Source organism: Lutjanus erythropterus, chromosome 19 (assembly GCF_056507025.1).
Source record: "Lutjanus erythropterus isolate fLutEry1 chromosome 19, fLutEry1.hap2, whole genome shotgun sequence".
NCBI lineage: Eukaryota > Metazoa > Chordata > Actinopteri > Lutjaniformes > Lutjanidae > Lutjanus > Lutjanus erythropterus.
Window position 1 is genome coordinate 32233644 of NC_139335.1, and position 20896 is coordinate 32254539.

At 39.2% G+C, this 20896-nt stretch overlaps 1 protein-coding gene across 1 annotated transcript in view; it reads right to left on the reverse strand.

Annotated features, from left to right (window-relative positions):
* The window catches only part of LOC146310152 (carbonic anhydrase-related protein 10-like), a 165788-nt gene that overhangs the window by 125800 nt on the left and 19092 nt on the right, over nt 1–20896 (reverse strand). The window lies entirely within an intron of this gene.

Sequence of the window (20896 nt, forward strand, 5' to 3'; positions counted from 1 at the left end):
TCTGTCCATCACTCACATCAACATAATACTTTCCTGGGATCAGCTGAATTCCCAGGTGCAAACACTGATCAACCAAGCCATTTACTTACAATGTCTCCCACAGCGTCTGTCAAAATAAACCTCTTATAACTCCATAATGTGCAGTGTCAGAGGTTCCAGTCCAACTAGGTTACATCTTATCTTTTCTTTTCTTCCATTTTTCTCTCCACCCTTAAATCTCTACTATCCAATTAAGCAGAAACACCCCCTCCAAACACACAAACAAAGGGATCGAGGAAGGATTATCCTGCCATAACACAGACTTGCAAGCTGGAAGCGAGACGCCAGCGTGTGTGAACTCGGTTTGAATAATATTTCTTAAACTAATTAAGTATCCAAAGTGGCTGTCCCAGGCCAAATGAGAGATCAGACTGAAGGGGGGATGTTCAGGCTGACGCAATGACCCCAAAAGACAGAGAGCGTTCCCCTCTGTCAATCGCCCACTTGCATCAGCCTGACAAATAGGAAGAAGTTTCTTCATGCATATGTAGAACTTTATACCAAAGATCTTTTCTCTAGTCCAAACAGTAAAGGTTCACAGACGTATAGCAGATTGTGGCTCATTAGCTCATTTTTCCCAGATCTTGATATTTTTACTCAGATCTCCATATAGACAGTTTCAAACACTGCCACAGGGTGAGCTCAGACCTGCCTTCACATTTTTCTTTAATGTATAGAGACTCCCTTGTCAAAGTTGATGTAATTTACTGGGCTAGCAGCAATTTTTCCTTTGATATCTTTCTTTAAATTACCCTCTCAAGCTTAGTGTGACATTTCTCACCAGTGTGATATTTGATGTGGATGATGGAGGCAGACAGGTTCCACTTCAACTTTTAGAAGACTCACAATCATATTAAACTTTAGGGCTCAATGTTGAATTAAGCTAAGTGAGTACAGTTTTAAATACTTTAAACAGCTAAATAATAACAGAGATGACATGTAACTAAGTACAGATATTTAGTTACTGTACTTAAATAGATTTTTTTTAGATATCTGAGCGTTTATTTTTCTGACAATGTGTTACTCCCTACATCTGAACATACATATATGTACTTTCTACTTCTTACATTTTCAAAAACGGGCTCATTACTTTAACTTTAATGCAAGACAGATACAACATAAAAAGATGTAACAATTCAAAAATGACAAAACAAAATAAGATGAAAATGACGTCAGACAAAAGAATGGCTAAAAAACGTACAAGACAAAAAAAAATGTAAGAGGTGTAACAAGACGCAAAAGACGTAACAAGACGATTATGACTCAACAAGACGTAACAAGACAAAAACTATGTAACACATACAACACATAACAAGACGAAAATTGAGAAAAATTATGTTAAAAAAAATGGCGTAAAAAGACAAAATGGCGTAGCAATACATAAAAAGACGAAAAATATGTAAAAGATACCACAACCATAATGAGAGGAAAAAAGAGGTTTTTTATCTTTATTTTTTGAGTACATTTCAGAGTTTCTTTTTACCAGAGCACAGGATGTACGTTTTTGCTTTTTCTGGGTAATAATAGTAATAAAAACTAAGAAGAATTTTCAACTAACTACAATTTTAGTTATTTACATCTCCCAAAGAGTCTAAATACACTTTAAAGTCAGTAAAAACATTAAAACAAAGAACACAATGCTATTTACAAAAGTAAAAGTATACACACTTACACACATACACACACACACAGACACACACACACACACACACACACACACACACACACACACACACACACACACACACACAACAGTGATATTATGACAACAAGGTTGAGGTTAGTAGGTTTAAAAGACAGAGATCTACAATAATATACTATAAAATAATACTGTACTATTAAACTATAATGGAGTTGGGGTAGCTAGTCAGTGGAAGGAGCGATGCGTGATTTGGGTTCCCAGCTGGTAAAATTAGTTGAGGTCATAGTGAACAGAAAAAGATGTGTTTTCAGCCTGGATTTGAACGCATCGACTGAGCTTGTCTCCTGGATGTACAGCGGCAGTTTGTTCCAGAGGGGTGGGGCTTGATGGCTGAAGGCTCGACCACCAAAAGAGTTCGTAGATAATGAGGAATCATTAAGTAGCTGGTGTTGAGGGAATACAGAGGACGTGGTGGAGTATATAGAGAGGGGGCCAGTCCATTTGAAGCCTTTTATGTTAGAAGCAGGATTTGGAAATCAGCTCTAGTACTCAGCACTGGAGAAAGGTTTGGTTCCATGCATATACATGCTACTATAGGGGAAAAATCACCCTTGTTTTTTCACCCGCCTTGTTTACATTTCGTTAAACCAATCACAAACGTCTTGGGTAGTGCTAAGCCAAGGTTGCAGTGATGGTACTGCTGCAAATCAGTGTTGAAGGGGAACTTATTTTGGTCGAACATCGGGAGGTGAGTTCTGGCATTAAGATGACGAAAAGGTACCAGCTGCTGCCTTGTTTACATTTGTAACATTAGCGGCTCAGAAGCTAATTTGCTGTTTTCAGCTTGTAGGTTGCAGCTTGGAGGTGATTCTTTAAAAATGTAGACAGCGGACACCCCAATTCCATTTGAAACAAGCAACCGATGGCAGATGGCAATGTGCTTCTGATAAGACAGACTAGTGCAGGGACATCAGAACTGGAGTTATGTGGTCAAACTTTTTGGATCTTGTAAGGACTAGTCTAGTCTTGGGTAGGTCAGAGAAAAGTGCATTCCAGTAGTCTAATCTGGGTGTAATGAAAGCATGTACACAAATTTCAGCATCTGATCTTGATATTATTGGGCATATTCGGGCTATTTTATGAAGGTGGAAGAGGGCAGCTTGTTCTATATACTTAATATGTGACTGAAATGTAAGCGTGGGATGAAAGACTATTCCTAGATTCTTAACTGTACGGACTAAGAAATTGTGCAATTATCAAAAGAAATCTGCGTGAAGTGATGAGTAGTGGTCCTTAGCATTTCAGTCTTGTGAGCAATTCGGATGGGGGAAACTGTTGCACATTCTGCAATGGATTTCTGTCAGGGATGTTTCTAATTTGACCAGCTGAGGAACCATTGACTGTTACAGGGAAATAGACTTGTGTATCATCAGCATAGCAGTGATACATTATGTTGCGCAGCAAGTACACACACACACAACTGAGTACTGATCCCCGAGGAACACTGTATTTGACCTTAGAGCACATTCTGTACTGATAACAAAAACAATAATAACAAAACATACTTTTTCTGTAAGTGATTACATTTCTTTTGCAATTTAATTACATGTGACTAGTTACATGCAAATAGTTACTCTTTAACTTTGCTAGTAGGTAAGCCTTGCTTATAGCCTAGCAGTTGCTGATGACTTACAGTCGATACCAACCAGTTCAGTTCAGTCAATATAGGTTATATATACGTTTTACATAGCTTTTTCAAGGTCTTTCAAAAGTTGTGAATCACTGCAACCAGAGGTCCTTGAGCACACAATTATAAATGTACACAACAATATTAAGGCTGATGGGTCCAGTAATAAGCTAGATTAGTGGTGGACAACCTCAATACTCCTTGGTTCACACACATGCACACACACATGCATGTGACCTCAGTGAGGGTAGTTTTTTCCTCTTAGAATTTAACAGATGCAGAACATTTCAAACTCAGCACGACTGATAAAATGGCAGCGAGTGCCTTCCTCTCAGCTGGAGTAAAGTAGGTTGAGGTGGTTGGAGAAAATTACTTCGCATACCAGCTGTTCTATCTACCTATCTATCTATCTTGCAATCATCCTCACCATGTGAAAGTCTGCTCCTGGCTGCTTTCAGACTTCAGAAGTACCACAACGTGCGGAGCCTCTGAGTATTCCAAAGGTCCAAGAGGTGACAGGTTTGTGACTGGATGCTTGGTTGGTTCAACTACAAAGCATTTGTACAGTGTGGGTGGAGGTCTCATGACCTCCCTCTCTCAGCAAATATGAAAGAACTTTGAGTGTTCTACTGGCAAACAGTCTTACTGGAGCACAGGAAATGAATGAAGGTGAAGCAGGTTGGTGCTGGAAAGTACTATCTGTTGATTAGTCAAGGTTATTACACTGAGGAAAGGACAAGATGAGACATTGGTCCAGGACCCTGAATGACCGACAGGGTCAACAAACCAGGCTTTACAACAGAGGAAGTGTTGTCCAGCCCCGACTCAAGACCTGTCTGAGCCAAGCTGGCTTTTGTCCACTTGTCCATGCCAACATGTTTTCTAAATGCTCCAACTAACACATCTGTTTTATTTGTCCAGTTTTATCCAGCTTGGACTGCCAGATTTGATCTGTTACCAGCTTTGGAGCTGAAGAACTGTTTTCAACTTCTGACAGGACAGGTTTACTGTTAGAATGCTACACTATGAATGAATGCTGTAGGTCAGAGGTTCTCAACCTTGTAACCTTGGTTCTCCTTGTAATGTAAGGCCCACTTCTGATTGCTAAAGCATTTCCAAGGACCGTGACAAAAAAAAGAGAAAATCATTGCTGCCTACACTGTTCACATTCGAACCAGTAGCAGTAGGGTTGGGAATCTCTTGGTGCTTCATGATTTGATTTGATTCTGATTGAGATGGCTATGATTTGATGATAAAATGATTTAAAGGTGGGAATCTTTTTCTTCAGTTTGACTCATGAGCCATTCTTTACTGAATGACTAGAAAAGGAGGCACAATTTTCAGTCTCCTGCTTCAGTTTCTGTCAAATACTATATGAAACCTAAGTGGCAATTAAATGGTCCACAGCCTTTTTATTTTTAAAAAAAAGGTAACTGCATTAATTGATGAATGAATCAATTTGAAAGTATCTTGCAGCCTCCTGCCTGTATGAGAATACCAAGTGAGGAGAGCTCTGCTGTGTTAATGTTGTGTCTCCAGCAGTCGGAGAGCAGCCTCACTGCTGCACTGTTAGCTCTGCTGAAACACATCGCTGTCCAACATGCAGAGCGACTTCTGATGTGAACAGACTGAGCAGAGAGTGATTTTCTTCACCGCAAAGTTGGTTGAAGTTGTTGAATGCTGCAGCGTTTGTCGCTCAGCCGCTCTCATTTGTTACAGCTGATCGCCGCTCTGCTCCATTAAATGTCTTAACATCAGTCCCTGGGTGATGGTAAAAAGTATGATAACACTAGCCGGGTGCTGCACTGCCCTTGCAAGTGAATTCCATGTTTTTTGCTTCATCATCACGTTAATTCATCTTTAGAAAATTTAATTATGATTCAAATCAGAATCTTCCATGTCTGTATTGCAATGCATTCAAGACCCACCCCTAGAAACTAGTACTTGGAATTTGGTCCCACTACCCAACAGCACCTTTTTTTCTGTACCTTAGCGTCTCTGTAATTACAAAAATGTACTTTCAGATGTAAAAAATAAAGGCAAACATCTCAGTTTCAACACTGTTATCTATTCCAAATATTCTGTCAATTATTTAGAGCGTTTCATACACCACATGAAATAAAATCCCTCCCTCTCCCGTCTCATTCCCGTCTCTACAACCTGCAGCCTCTATCAGCCTCTGTCACCAGGACAACACTGTTGTTTATGTCACACAGGAAGCACATATGATGTCCTTCCTGTTTTGTCGTTACCACCACTGCACTCGCGTACTGTAACATTTCCTCGTTGATTGTCTGCAATTCACACATATTGGTTTCATAGACATACTAATAAATCTCACACTATTTCTGCTATGTTGGAGAGGAGTTTCAGATGCAGCCAGTGGCTGAGTGTTGGCTAACTGTAGTAAAAATGCTGAGCCCACCACAACAATTATCACAGGGTTAAGCCACACTGTTTGCAGGCATGCTAACGTTAGCAGCTGCTGCTGTAGGGGACTCTCAGGCTATGAAAGCACTGAACTCTTTAGCTTTTAGATGAACTGTTGGTTGTGCTTGGTTAGATGTGTTGGCCTCGACAGTTTTGCATTTCACATGACAAACTCTGCAGACACTGTTTGTCTGTGTCGAATTTTGAAAAGTTTAATCACGCTTGGCGACTGCATTCAGCTTGCCATTGCCCTGACTCCCCCATTCTGCTCTGTGAACAAGCTGCTGCCCACTCTAAAACTGCTCTCTCTCTCTTTCTTTTCTTCTTCTTCTCTATACTTGGAGATAACTCTCTCACCCAGATGCCCTCCCACATATCAAAATTTGGCACCAATTAAATCAATGTGAATTGGTTCTTGGTTGTATTGACAAAATTTGGTTGGTACCAGGGTTTGAATTACACAGTGGCTTTTGCGGGAGAACTATTTTCCAGTGCGCACCGCTTCGAAAACATACCACGTGTACATGCATACATGGAAGTGTGCATCAGCACAGCCAGTTTCAGGGTGACTGTGAAAAACATGTTACTGCTATTATTACAGGTAGTCATAAAGTATGTATGTATGTATGTATGTATGTATGTATGTATGTATGTATGTATGTATTGCAGGTGCAGAAGTTCAGAGTGGGACCATTAAGACAGTTTCAGAGCATGTTCTGCCATTTAGAGCAATGAGTGTACACAAAACGTGAGTGTCAGATGCCTTTAGTGCATTTTGGCTTTAATTTCATCATGTTTTAGAGCTTCCCTCAAATGTCCCAAAGTAGGCTTTCAGGGGAGTTCATGTCCTTTTCAGGGGAGCTGAGCTCCTCTTAGTTCCCCCTTAATTTGGAACCCATAAAAGTACCATGTTCAGTGCCCAACCCTAATACTGCCATTCAAAAACTGATCACTTTTTTTGTCACTGCATCCAAGGGAACACTGGCTAGCTAACAGTGACAAAACACATTTGTCAAGCACATTAAGATATAAAAATAACTAGTGTAAAAGAAATAGTCAACAAGAGTAAATCACAGTTGCGTCAATTATATTAAGTATTAAAAACATCAGACCATAGACATGGGCTGTCAAAATAACTGTGTCCTCTGCTCTTGCACTGAATGTTGCTTTGGACCAGACAGTTTACCACGGACAAAAGAATAAACTGCACAGTTCTGATCCACTGATCCACTCGTAGTCCCTCTGCCACTGAGATCTGTATTTGGGCAGCTTGTTTCTTTTAACAGGCAGACTTGAGCTAAAAGTATTAAAAGGGCAAGTATGACTGTGTGGCAAATTGGCAAATTCTCATTCCCACTACATCTCATGACATTCTTGGTTTCATTATTTCTTGTGTCATTACAAATGAGAAAACGTACAGTATGCATTTCATCATGCAAACAATGGGACATATCGTGTCCTGTATTGATTCACTAAGGGGCAAGTACATTTTATTTTTCAATACCAATTCAACAATCAAAAAATTCTGATATTCAGTTCTTTTTAATAAAATACAAAAAAGTAATGTGACGTATGTAGCATGCTTTTTTTACTCCACACTGCAATCTTTTCCTAAACCTAACCAGCTAGTGTTGGTGACTAGCTGTTGTTGATTCACAACGTTAATCATATGTTGAACGTCATAAAACTTATGTAACGTTGCTGATACTTTGATCGTACATGCCATTTTGTCGGTCATTGTCTATTGACCAACTCTGTCATTTAGATATGAGGATGTCTTGAAATATTCACACCAATTAAGTTAAAAGTAACCAACAATTTATTTATCACAGTAATTGCTGATTCATTTTCTGTGAAGTGACTAGTTGAATAATTGTTTTGGGTCTTCGATATGGTACAAATAGCCACTTTAGCTGATTTATCACGGCAGACTGACCACTGAAGCAGAGAAAATTGTGTCTGAAGTGGAACTTTAGAGAGACGCAGGTGTGAAAGCTGTGACAAACACAGTAGCAGAGAGACTTGGCAGGTCGAAACAAACCAGAAGCAGAAAAAGAAACAATGAAAACGCTTCAGTGACGTGAGGAGTGAAAAATATAGCAGCAAATCAAAGAGATGAATTACAAAGTTAATTTACAAAAGCTCTGACACAACACAAAAGAGCAGTCTGTTATTTTCCACACAGCTTTCCCTCTGTGGCTTTCTGCTTGAATAAGTATTTTTCCAGACTTCCTGGCAGCTCCAGTCCAGTGTGATATTAGTGAAGCAGCCAATTAAATCCTCATTAAGTTGGCATAGGCACTTTTTAATCTTTTTACAGCAATAATCTAGTTGAAGGAGTTCAAAGGTTTTATCATGGATCTCTTGCACCGATTTTATAATTTATTTAATCCCTGATCTCTCTGTTGAGCCGGTCACATTTGGTTAGTTGATGCTGTTTCCTCACACACTGTCTAACCAGGATGAATACACACTCACTCACAGCACAAAGTCTTCCCGTTAATTAGTCTTTCCAGTTCAGTGGGAGAAAACATTTGTCCTAAGACATGTACACATCAAAACAGACAGCACTGCATTCTAAGTTGTGGCACTTTGTGCTGGGCTCAGTTTATGTGTAGTCTTGGTAAAAACCCCACCAACTTGGAAAAAAGCAGTGAGGCCAAGTTTGAGCAGAGGTCATGATGTCATTTTCATCTTGTGACATCTTTTACATAATTGTGTTTTCTAGCATTGAGCGCTGTGTAGATAATTCTGGCTAACACAAAACAAATACAGATGAACAGAAGAGATGCTGGGCATCTAACTTTTTTAAGGATATGCCAAAGTATTGGAACTCACTCTGTGTGTTAAACGTAGCATTTGTGTTCTCTATTATGTTAGCTGCCCCGTGTGAAGCTTGAACTCACAACTTTCAGATTATGAGACTGACGCACTGCATTCTGTGTCAACAAGACCTGAAAGACTTTGTTAGATGACTGAGAAGAATCCTCATCATTCCAGCTGTGGAGTACATTGATTTTTGGAAATGTTTGCTGACAGCCAAGGAGGCAGTTACAGTTAACATCTTTAAAGTGAGCAAGCATTCAACTTTACAGTTGACAACTCAGAATTAAAACAATCTTAACACAGCGTCTAAGTGTTAGCTTTTTATATTAAAGTTTCTCGTCCATGTTAGCTTAAGGTACATGACGTTTTCAACACAAAACAGCTGAAGCTTTTGTTGCCTTTCGTCTGTCCATTCATATGATGTTCATACACATTTTGGGGGCCTGAAAATGCAAACTTTTGTAACCAGGTCCTATGGTGTAATCTTTTGAAAACGCCACACTTACACTGTGTAAACTTGCACATGCAGTTCCTGTGAAAACACTGACATCTTACACATGGATATTATGTTTTCAGCTATGTTTGTGTCCCTGACTCTACTGAGTTTATTAACGCTCCATTTCTGTGATCAGCAAATACTTAAGTAATATTTGTATTCACTGTGCGCAGACGTGGTATTCTGTGGTGTATCAATACAAAAGTTACACCGCCGACTACTGGCCTGGCCTGCATACTGCAGCATTTTCAGTTGTTTTTCTGGATCCATGTAGAAGAAGTCTCACATAGCCAGACCTCTCTCCACAGCATTCAGTGCTGGAGAAAGGTCTGACTCCACACATGCACATTCTACCACCGGAGAAAAAAACACCCTGCCTTTAAACCAATCACAAACATCTTGGGCAGCGCTAAACCCAGGCTGCAGCGATGGTGCTGCTGCAAAATAGTGTCAAGAGGGAACTTGTTTTGGTGGAACGTTTGCACATCAGGGGGCGAGCTGTGGCATTAAAATGACTACATCATACGTTTGTACCATTAGCATCCCAGATGCTAATTTGCTGTTGTTGCTGTTCGCGGTTACAGCTCAGAGGTTTGTTGTTGTTTCCCAGGGACTTGGATGCAGGGATTCAGAGGAGTAAAGAAATCAGAAAATATTCACATTTGAGGAGCTGAAATCAGAGAATTTGGACAATTTTGTTTTAAAAAAATAAATAAATAAAAAGTTCAGACCTTTATTATGTTTTTCAACGAAAGGAGAATAATGATGTAGAAATTATCATTCCCTATAACATGGCAAATCATATCACAATTGCAACATCAGAAAAAATAATCACATTAGATATTATTTCAAAATCCTTCAGCTCTAGTCTCTACTGTTATCGATTGTCGTGGTGAGATACTTTTTCACAAGAAACCCGCCCAACATGAGGCTTCAATCACTCTTGAAACAACTGCAACATCAAAATGTCAAATTATTTGCTGGTTCATTGTTGCATTTTAGTTGTGGTCCTGCTCACACTGAGTTTTTACAAACAAAGAGGACGAAACATGAATGAAGACAGACTGACAGGTAACTTGTTGACTGGACGGTTTTGGTGATTGTCGTCCCACATCATCAGGAGAAAATGGGGAAATTAATTTCTAGTGACTGACAGAAGTTTATGCAGCACTTTAATTCTTCTGTTTATTTCTGTTCTTTGTTGTCACGAAGGGCTCATAAATAAATACCTGAAAATAAGCATAATTGGTAAGCTATTATTAGAAACAGGATGACAAGGAAGTGTCTTGTGCAATAACACTCAGTTTTGGGGCTTGTTACTGTGGGATCGCTGTCACACACTTTTTGATGGACTAAATGAGCTGACAAGGTACCTGGAGGAGGATACAAACACAGCAGTTTTCACAGCTTTTGACCTGTTTTTCATGGAAAATACCTGTGCTAACATGCATAGGCTGCATGCTATCACAGTTTATAAAACCATGGTTTTATACCAGAAAGTTAGTCATCAATTCCAACACTGTTGAATTTCCACAATTCTCAGTACCTAATTAATAAAATAATAAATTCAGCCATTCTTGTTTTTCTTTGCCACATGGAAGGAAAACTCTTCTGAGCTTCCAGGACAAAGACTGAGGGAGAGATTTACTGTCAGGAGAGCATGTTGTTACGTGATTTCTGCTTAGACATGAAGTCTGTGGCTTTTTTTTCTTTCATTCTCTCCCACTTTTTTCCTTTCATATTTTAACAGTTAATGTTAACAGAATAGTGGAACACATCTGTAGGTCTATACTGTGCTCAGCTGTGGTGTTTGGCTGAACTGTGTAGACAAATAAGGTTCAAGATTTAACCTATTTTGTTGTGCTTTGTGCTCAGATCAGCTGAGCTGACAGAGTGCACCGGATGCCTAACCCTGTTGCATGCTGTGTTACTGGACATCATTAATACTCCAACCGCTGCTTTGTCACTTGACCCGCCCGTTGTAACCTGTAGTATTTTCTAGAAAGTCCGCCCACCCAGTGGGTGAACTGGGTTGATCCATGCATCACTACTTTTTCTCTTGGATGAGTTGAAGCAGAGCTGTTGCTGCAGCTGCTATCTTACACATGTAGGCGTTCTTCTCTTTCCTCTGGTATTTAACAGCAGACTACAGCACTTTTAAGAATTTATGCTGTCCCTGTCATGTCCAGAAGAACTGCATCTCCAGTACCTATGGTATTGTAAAAAACACGAGTACTGTCACTTTTTCAAAGTACCGAAGTATCAGTTCTCAGGACATCCCTACCATGCTTACCAAAGGATTTGCGTAAATATAAATGGCTCTTCAGATCAATTAAAAGATCGCTTCCTGAACAAACAGAGTGCACTGGATGCGCATAAGAAGATGCAAATTAACGTAAAAGACATAACACAATGCAAAAGACAAAACAAGACATAAAAGATCTAACAAGTAACAAACAAAAAAAAGATAAAGTAAACCAGACGTAACAGACAAAGAGGGCTACTTTTTACTTTTATACATTGAGTACATTTCAGACCCTGTACTTTCAGTTTTACATGTGTAAATAAGTTTGATCAGTACTTCTACTTTTACCAAAGTCAAGTAACAATGTGTGTACTTTTGATACCTCTACAGCTAATATTTTGTTGGCCAAAACATAAAGTCAGATGATAAAATACTCATCTAGCATGCCAACCAACTATCCAGGGGTGGAAACTGGGAATCTAAGTTGAAATAAACTGTAGTACCTCCTGCTGCCAGTGACATCACTGTGACATCACTGGATGAAGGAAGAACAACAGATTTTGCTGCAAAAGAACTGTGTTTTCTCTGTCACTAAGGAATTTATTGCTTCAAGTGAATGCATCAGCTGTCAACACTGGCTGAACATCCACATGAAACATTTCCCTTTAAGAGTTGACAGATGCTTAAGCCCTTCCCAGCATGCAATGGCCAGGAGTCAGACAGAATCCTGACAGAACTCTAACAAGTACAGACATATGAACTCATTGACACCTACAAGCAGTTTCTGGCCTCCAGTCCAGCTAACCTTCACACTGTCTCCAGCACTACTGCATTACAGTGTCACATACAGTAGGGCTTATAAACACACTGTGTAGCCTGTCTGAGATCAGCTGAGCTGCAACATCAGCACCAAGTGATGATATTCCAGGGTCTTGACCTTCCTTCAGTCATCATGAGGGATTTAAAGCCATCTGCTGCTGGGCGTCTGTCTTACCCTGCATCTTTATGCGTGTGTACAAGTGTGTGCATAGACAGGGTCATTTCTCTCCAACCCCCTCGTTGCACATTCTTGTCACTCTTCCATCTTTCCCTACCGCATATTTTCCCTCTCTTTATGTCCGTCTCTCTATCTTTGACTTAAGCTGTATAACTGTGAGACAAAGGTCATATTTAAAGAGACAGTGAGACGCAGTGACTGTAAAACCACCCGGCCTGTTTGAAATATCACTGCTTTATGCGCCATACAGCGTGCCAGGATTTATCGTCCGTCAAACGCTATGTCGAAACACAAATGGAAGGCAATAAAAACAATGCAAACAATTACCTCATGATGTAATGCTACATGACACCAAATAAAACATGATACAGCCGGCTCAAATAAAGCACAACTGACAGCTACACAATGAGACTAACCGAAAATACATGACAATACCTGTGGGTCTGAACAAGAAATACATGACAATGAATGTGAAAAAGAAGGGTAATACCATGAAGGAAGAAAGGAGGAAAGTGATAAGTAGAGATGTATTCCAATAAACTTTTTTATGACAATCAGCATTATTATTATTGTTAGTAGTAGAAGCAGGAAGAAGACACAGACAGAGAAAGAGCTCCCTGCCTACACTGTAAACCCCAACAAGTTAGCAGCACGCTTAAATTTGAGTTACAATTACATGTACTCTGATTACAGCTAAATTAAAATCATTGATTAACTCAAATGTTTTCTGTAAATGATGAATGAAGACTTTTCATTCACCCTTCTTATTGCAGTAAGCTAGGAGAACTTAATCATTTAAAGTATTAAAAAAAAAACATAATTTCATATTAATCAAAAATTATGAGTTTAATAAACACAAAAGAAAGAAAATTCTACTGGCTCTCAACATTTTTAAATTTGTAGAAAATCTAAAGAAATTTTAAGTTTTCACTACTTATTTCGATGAATTCATTTGTGTTCACTTTTACAGTGTAGTAGTAGTTGTACAGCAGTCATAGTAGATCATCTAAAAACAATAAGGTATTAATACTATTGACACATGAATGTGTGATTATTGTTATGTAGGTAACATATGTGTAGTAATTTGTGCGTCTATGGAACCTCAGTTGTTGTTTAATGTATGCTTGAACCTAAATCTATAAGTTTATTATTCATTTTCTGATGTTCATGCTGTTGTTTTTTTCCCCCTGCTTTATGCTTTTTTAAATATTTTGTTTTATCTGAAATTTATTTTCAACAATTTCCAAAAAATGCCAAAAGAAAAAAAAGGGCAGATGTTGTTGCTGTTGTTTTGTTTGTTTTAGTTTTTTCCCTATAAATGCATTTTTTAATATATTTTTTTTCTGAAATGTGTGTTCAATAATTTTCAAAGAATGCCAAAAAAGCCAGATGATCTTCATCATCATGGTGATTTTTGTTGTGGTTAAATGTGAAATGGTCGAAGTTTGGTTAGGCACCAAAATTGCTTGGTTGGGTTTAGGAAAAGATTGTGGTTTGGGTTAAAATAAGTACATAAGTTAATGTAAGTAGCAAAGTTAAAATGAGTCAACGCTGACTTTTGGTTTCACAAACCCTGATCTCCTGGGTGAAAGTCCTGTGTTTGTTTGAGCCATCCATCCATGCCCCACCTTCCACTTGAAGACAATGTATATACTATGTGACCTGACACTTTTTTCTTTATGACATACGCGTTGGAAATCACACATCATTTGCTGCATAAGTTGGACTAAATGGCATGAAATGGCATGAAAAGAAAAAATATTAAACATTAGCACAGAGTTCATATGCCATTTGGTTATCTCTTTAAATGTGAGTTATATTCTGCACTGTACCTCTGCAAAGATCTACACAGTGAGCTGTTTGTACAGGCATGTTCCACACTGTTCAAACTCCAGCATGCAGCAGCTTCAATAAGCAGATGTGTGATGTAACAGAAACAGAGGTCGGTGGGCTGCGGAGGAGCACAGCACAGAGAGGAAACGCGAGCCAGAGCTATTCTGCCCTACATCACAACAAAGCAGCAACTTCACTTCATTTTAGATTCACTGCAGACAGTTTGTCTCAGTTTTCTACACTGTGGGTCCTGTTAGAGATAGAGCCATTTTATCAGCACCTCTCACATATCATCCTGCTTAAAGGAAAAGTGAGATAACAAGTGATAGCAGCTTCAAAATATAGCAGACTCAAGCAGCAGTTTCAAAGGTGTGTGTTGCAGATCAAACTAGTTAGAATGCACTTTTATAAATTCATATATTTCTAATTAGCTAACCTTTCTGAAAATCATATTTACTGACACTGATGGACACCTGATATTTAATGACAGATAACAGTAGTAGTATTTTGACAGGTTACTAATAATAGCCCTTCTCCATTCACATGTGTTGGCTCGGGTTGACTCAGTTTGATTCGTCAGCCCAGCACAGCAGACATATACAGTACTGAAGGGCTACATGTTTGAAGGTTTGTCTTGCAACTGAAGACAAGCTTGGAGAAACACTTCCTATAAATTCCTCACAGTAAACCCCCCCCCCCCCCCCGTTTTGATGTTATTTAAATACTTTTAGCATGAAGCAGCGAAATCAGAAACTGTGTTTTCATCTGCAGTAACTTAACACAAATCCTACACCTACAGTAAACATGAAACTAAAATTAAGCAGAGACCTGAAAGTACAGACAGCAACGCAGAAGACAAACTAAACTTCAAACCACAGAGATTCAGTTAGAAGCTACAAAACTGTGACCTGACATGCAAGAGAGTTTCATAAAACACTTGGCAGGTGATTGGATGAACCATCACGTCTATCATGAGCCAACTTTAAACAATCAGATCAAACTCTTGCCGTAGCGAGTCGGGAGAAGAGAGAAAACATCTTTCTCATGGAGAAAAGCCTTCAGTGCTGTTCTTTGCTCATCTTTCAGTGAAGAAATGCTCTCCAGTTCTGATATAACTGATGCTATCACAGTATCTATGCTAACCTCTTTTGGAGCCGCCATTGTTTTTTCCAGACGAGTTGCTTCCATGGACGCTTCTTGCCATCGTCAAACCCACAACCAAGTCCATAGCTGCCATAGTCCCTCCTAGGACACTAATTGGCTGCACCACTTTCGCGTGATCTTGCGAATCGAGCTGCCTCGCAAAGTAAACAAAAGCACAAGGAGGGCAAGGAGGTTTGTCATGGGTTGACAATAGTCATTGAAACATCACCACAATAGAAATGGACATCAACTGAAAAGCCCATAAGAGAACTGGCCTTCACTGTGTTACTTTTGAGACTTTTTAGGCGAGTGTTATTACTGCATACCTTTCAGCTCTTAATCAAAGGAGAGATTACCCTGACCCCGAGTCCTGAGTAGTGTCTGCAGACATCCTCTTAGATTTCTTATGGCCCCAGCAAGAAAGTCCTCACAGCTCATCTGACCTTGTAATGTCAACCTGACATGGCTGCCAGAAACAACGTGCCACCCAGAGCTTTAATAGAGCATCTCTCTCACACAGCCTTTTTCTCAACTCCACTATGTTTAAGCTCAGGGTTTGTTTTTGCCAAAGCAGCTCGTGTCCCTGGAGCCTGAAATTTATTTCTGCATGTATATAAATGTTTATTGACAACTGAGCTTTGAGATTTGTGATAAATCTCAGTGATCCATGATAGACTTTAGCCTGCGTGTGGAGGCATTATGAAGACATCTCCGTAGTGCAGCACAGACATAAAGGTGGCAGCAGTAAGTCTCATTTTGGCCTTGAAGGAAAAGCAGGACCTGTTTCTAAAGTAATCTCAGTCTCAGAGATGGAGATGGACAGATAGATGATGATAGATGATTCAGCAGCTTTGATCGAAAAGATGATGTGTTTTGTCAGCATTCAAAGTAGGTTTTAGATCATACATGGTGTGCTGCACAGTATTAAAAGCATGGTGAAGCTGACACAGAGCAGTATATCACAATATCATCTGCATAAAAGTGGGAATTTGCATTTAAAGTATACAGATCTGAGGGAGACCATTTAAATATATCATAAATAGTAGCAGCCCCAGGACGGATCCCTGGGGCACACCTTTGGATACTGCATGAAGTTTTTGAGGCCCTGTTAAATACTGCAAAGGGTTTGATATTTAAAATGTCCTCTGGATATTGACTTTTTGAATGTATTTTTCACTGCTCTCATTGATTGTGCTTGTAGGATTTATTTATAGGGACCTACTTGATTAAATGTATACAGTTTGAATAGGGTAGAGGTAAATTTGATTATTGTTATTTAACATATGCTTACATTGATGAATTGCTTGTTTTGTTGTATCTATGACATGTGGTTCTATTTAATAAATTATGCTGTTTTTAATTTACAGTGTCCTATCTATTGGCTCATTTATAAATCTAACCTGCTTTTGCATTTACATTTGCAAATGTCATATCTATAAACTTTTTTGTAATTTACATGTTTTTGAGAATAACATTGCATATTTACTCATTCAATGCAAGTATTTTGCAGATACATTTATGGTTGGATATGAGTGTGTTTAATAACCAAGTGACATTTTGTCCTTTTTTTTTTGTCTAACCGTTCCCTATTTAAGATGGCGTGTCATTGACACAAACTGTTAACCTGATGAAGGTCTAGTACATTGCAGTTAAATGTTATATTACAAGTTAGACAGTGTGTTGGAGTCCTTTTGCAACTTTGTGGCTCATATTTTAGAAAAATGCTAATTTGTTGGATAAAGAAGCAAACATAACTGTCACAGAACAATAGCACATTTCTTCACCTTAAATAGTTCAGTGGAAAGAAGGACACTGTCACACAGGTGGACATGTGATGAAACGTGCACATATTGGACTGAAAGTACATCCCTTACATGCTTATACATACACTATAGCCAACCAGGTTTTTCTCATTTGAATTACTTCTCCATCAAAAGCTGGGCAGCAGCCGCATGAATGCACACTTTTAAGGAAACATAGATGTATAGACAAACAGTGAGTCTCCACAGCCTGCGGAGTGAACGCAGCACATCAGAGGAGCAGCAGCAGCAGCTTCAGTCCTCATCAGTGTCAGTGCAGGTCACCTGTGTTTTGGCAGCACTCCGAGTGCAACACACTCTCTGTAGTCATGCACGTGAAATGGCAAAAAATAGACTGAAAGCATAAAAATATGCTTTGGGCTGCAGCCGCTTGCAAAGTACAAATGAAACGTGTAAACAGCTGTATTGATTAAAGGAGCACTCCATTGATTTTACACATAAACTTCAATTTACTCGTCAACCTGTGAAAACATCCATAGTTTAAAAAATATTGTTCTGATCTAACAAAGTGTCTAACAAAAACACTACTGAGTTGTATTGTGGGCGATGTAGGATCCAGAGATTTTGGAGCTTGACCAAATTAATTTTTGCATAAGACTAGCCCACTATTCTAAGATTCTAATTATTTGAATTGAGTTAAAAGTAATTTTACATATACAAATGTAGACTCCAGTGTCTCTGGTAGGAGGAAGTTCTATTTCAAATTAAATTAAAAGAAAATTAAACAAAGAAGAAATTAACATCAACTAGTAAATTTTTGGGACTATGAATTTTAAATTTAACTGTGAACTGTGGACATGAACAAGTTCATTTTAATCTCTGTGAAGTGAGCTTAGAACTCTTTTAAGTGTGAACTTGCAAGACACTATAATGTGATACCTGACAAAGACAATGTTCTAATTATACTTAAATCTTATTGCTGTAACAACATGTAATATTACAGCATTATGTTTAAAAACAGTATATTACTGTAACCAGCGTTACTTTGGACATGCTGGATTATGTCTGCTGGACAATAATAACTCTTTTTAGGGATTGTTTTGACAGATTTTGGCTACAAAAACTACAAAAAGTGAAGGAAACAAAAATTGGATTTTGTCCTTCTTTGCAAATTCACAGTATAAAGTGGGAGCCAGATGAGCCTCAACCTCACAGCCCGTGCAGAGTATGCAGCAGCCTCACTGCTCGGACTCTGAGGCTCTTTGAGTTGCAGTCGAGCATCAGAGCGCGATTCAAATTCTGCTCTCCTATTGGTGCCCCTGGTGGCCGGCTGGCTCCACGTTCCCCAAGCATCTGAAATTAGCAGTGGGACGCTTTCTTTGAGACGGCACCTAGAGGGCCATCTCAAAGAGGACCGATGAGTGCACTGGACTATCAGTCCTTCTCCAGCTTCCTGAGCTCTCTGACTGAAATGAGTCTCACATGTGTCTCATACTGGACAATTTCAACTCTTTTTCTGCCTGCAAGGACTCCTCAGGCACACATATAGCAGACACAATAAAAACCCTGATGTCTGTGTTGGTGTCTGTGCTGTTGCTTATCTTATTTATGTTGTGTTTTTGTTCTCCCAAGAGAACAAATAGAGAACAAATACCAAGAGCAACAGAACAAACAACATGGCAATACATGTGTCTCTTCCGTGGTCTTTTTCTGCAGCTTTATTACCAATTTTTGTCAATATAGACACTGTAGTTGACAATAATTTTAAAAAATTGTTGTAAAAATTGACATTTTTCAGTGTTGCATGTAGAATATGAAAAAAGAGGCTTTTATTGTGTTTCCAACTCTCTTTATCAGACAACAGAGTCCTATACTCTTAGAAATAGGGGTTCCAAAGGGGTTCTTTCTAAAGGAAGAGTTCCTAAGAAGAGGTGACCAGAACCCAGAACCAGTTGCCTCTGAAGAACCGTTTTTCTGAAGAAAAGGTATGCCAAGGGTTATTTGTCTGACTAAGTGTTCCATTAATGAAGAAAGACTTCTTGGATTGTTGAAAATCTTTGAAGAACCCTTACATCAAGGGTGTGTCAAGGGATTTTGTACCATATTATAAAAGGGTTCTCAGAGAAACCCTTTGGGTGGGTTCTAGATAAACCCCTGAAATATAAAAAGGTTCTCTGTTGAATCCTCACAGTGTGTTTTATATAAAACGAAACCTATTGAGTATGAAAAAGGTTCTCAGTAGAACCCCTAGGTGTGTTCTTAATAAAACCCTTGGAATATAGAAAGGTTCTTAGTAGAACACCTGGGATGGATCTTGATAAAACCTGTGAAATATAAAAGGGTTCTCCTAAGCAACCTGTGTTCAGGTTCTTGATTAAACTCCTGGAATATAAAAAGGTTCTCAATGAATCCCTCTTGGTGTGTACTTGATAAAGCCTTTAGAACATAAAAAGGTTCAAAATAGAACCCCAAGTATGTCCAAGATAAAACCCTTAAAATATAAAATTATTCATGGCAGAACCCCCTGCCACCCTTTGAAGGAGGAAGGGTTCTGATGGTTCCACCCAGAACCCTGTCTGGGGGTTATATCTAGAATATTTCCACCGTCTACGGGTACCAACGAGAACCCACCCAGGGGGTTCTGCCGTGAACCATTTTATGTTTGAATGGTTTTATTACACCATAGATGGGTTCTCTCCCAGATAGTTCTAGGTTCCAGGTTCTTTAACTTAAACTTTTATGGTTCTAGCACCTTTATTTTTAAGTAAGTGGGTCCAGTTTTGCAAACCTGCACTCACAAAGCTCAGTACCTGAACCAACCCTGTTATCTGCAATTATCTCTGCAGTGTTTGTTCATGTTTTATATCCTGCTTTTTCATTTCCTGCATTTCCACAGTTTTTTTCAGGGTCTATAATTGAAAATGTGCATAAAGGTGGATGAAAATACACTTACTGCCAACAAGAAGAATGTAAAATATCATTAACATTTAAACATATTTGTCAGATTGTCTGGTAAACGTGAGTAATAAATAAATAATCTAAAACTACTTGAACCTGACATTTAAGTCAATAAAGTTGAAATGAATAAAGGTCACAGGTTCACTCCTCGTACCAACCTGTTCATTTACAGTAAGGAGCTATAGATCACAGTTGCAGCTAAATGTCTAAAATGTTTCTTTGAACGCACCCTAATAACGCCGTCGTCCTCTCCTTCTTCATCTGGTCGTCAGCACTTTGTACCTGGCGAGCCCCTCATCTCGTCCCCGCTCTGCTGCATTACAGTCTAATGAATTCATTGGAATTTTTAACTACGGCAAACATGTCGTGTTGGCGAGCACGTGCCCATCCATTACAGCGGCCCGCGGCGGCCCAGCTAAATAAGAACAAATAGCGGCAATGCCATAATCACCGCCAGCATTAGCTTTAATGTCGTTACCGCGATGAGTAATTGCAAGAAATGTAGCGGGCGGCCATCAGGCGTGGAGAATGTGGATGTGTAATGATATCAGGGGATTATTGAGATTGAGTATCATAACTTCATTCTCCTCTCTCCCCTCTCCCTTATCTCATACTCTCGCTCCTTCTTTTTCATTTTTTTCTCTCGCTCTCTTCCTCCATCCCGTCCCTCCATCTCTCCCTCAGTCCCATCTAAAACTGCTCATATCTCCTCTACTGCGTGGGAGGAATGTCGTTTCCTCCTCCTCCTCCAGATCTAGCTCTGCATTTCTTCCTCTTTTCTCCCTCTTCCCCTTCTCTCCTGTGGCCCCCGTGAGTCTCTGCAAGGGTGTGTGTGCGCGT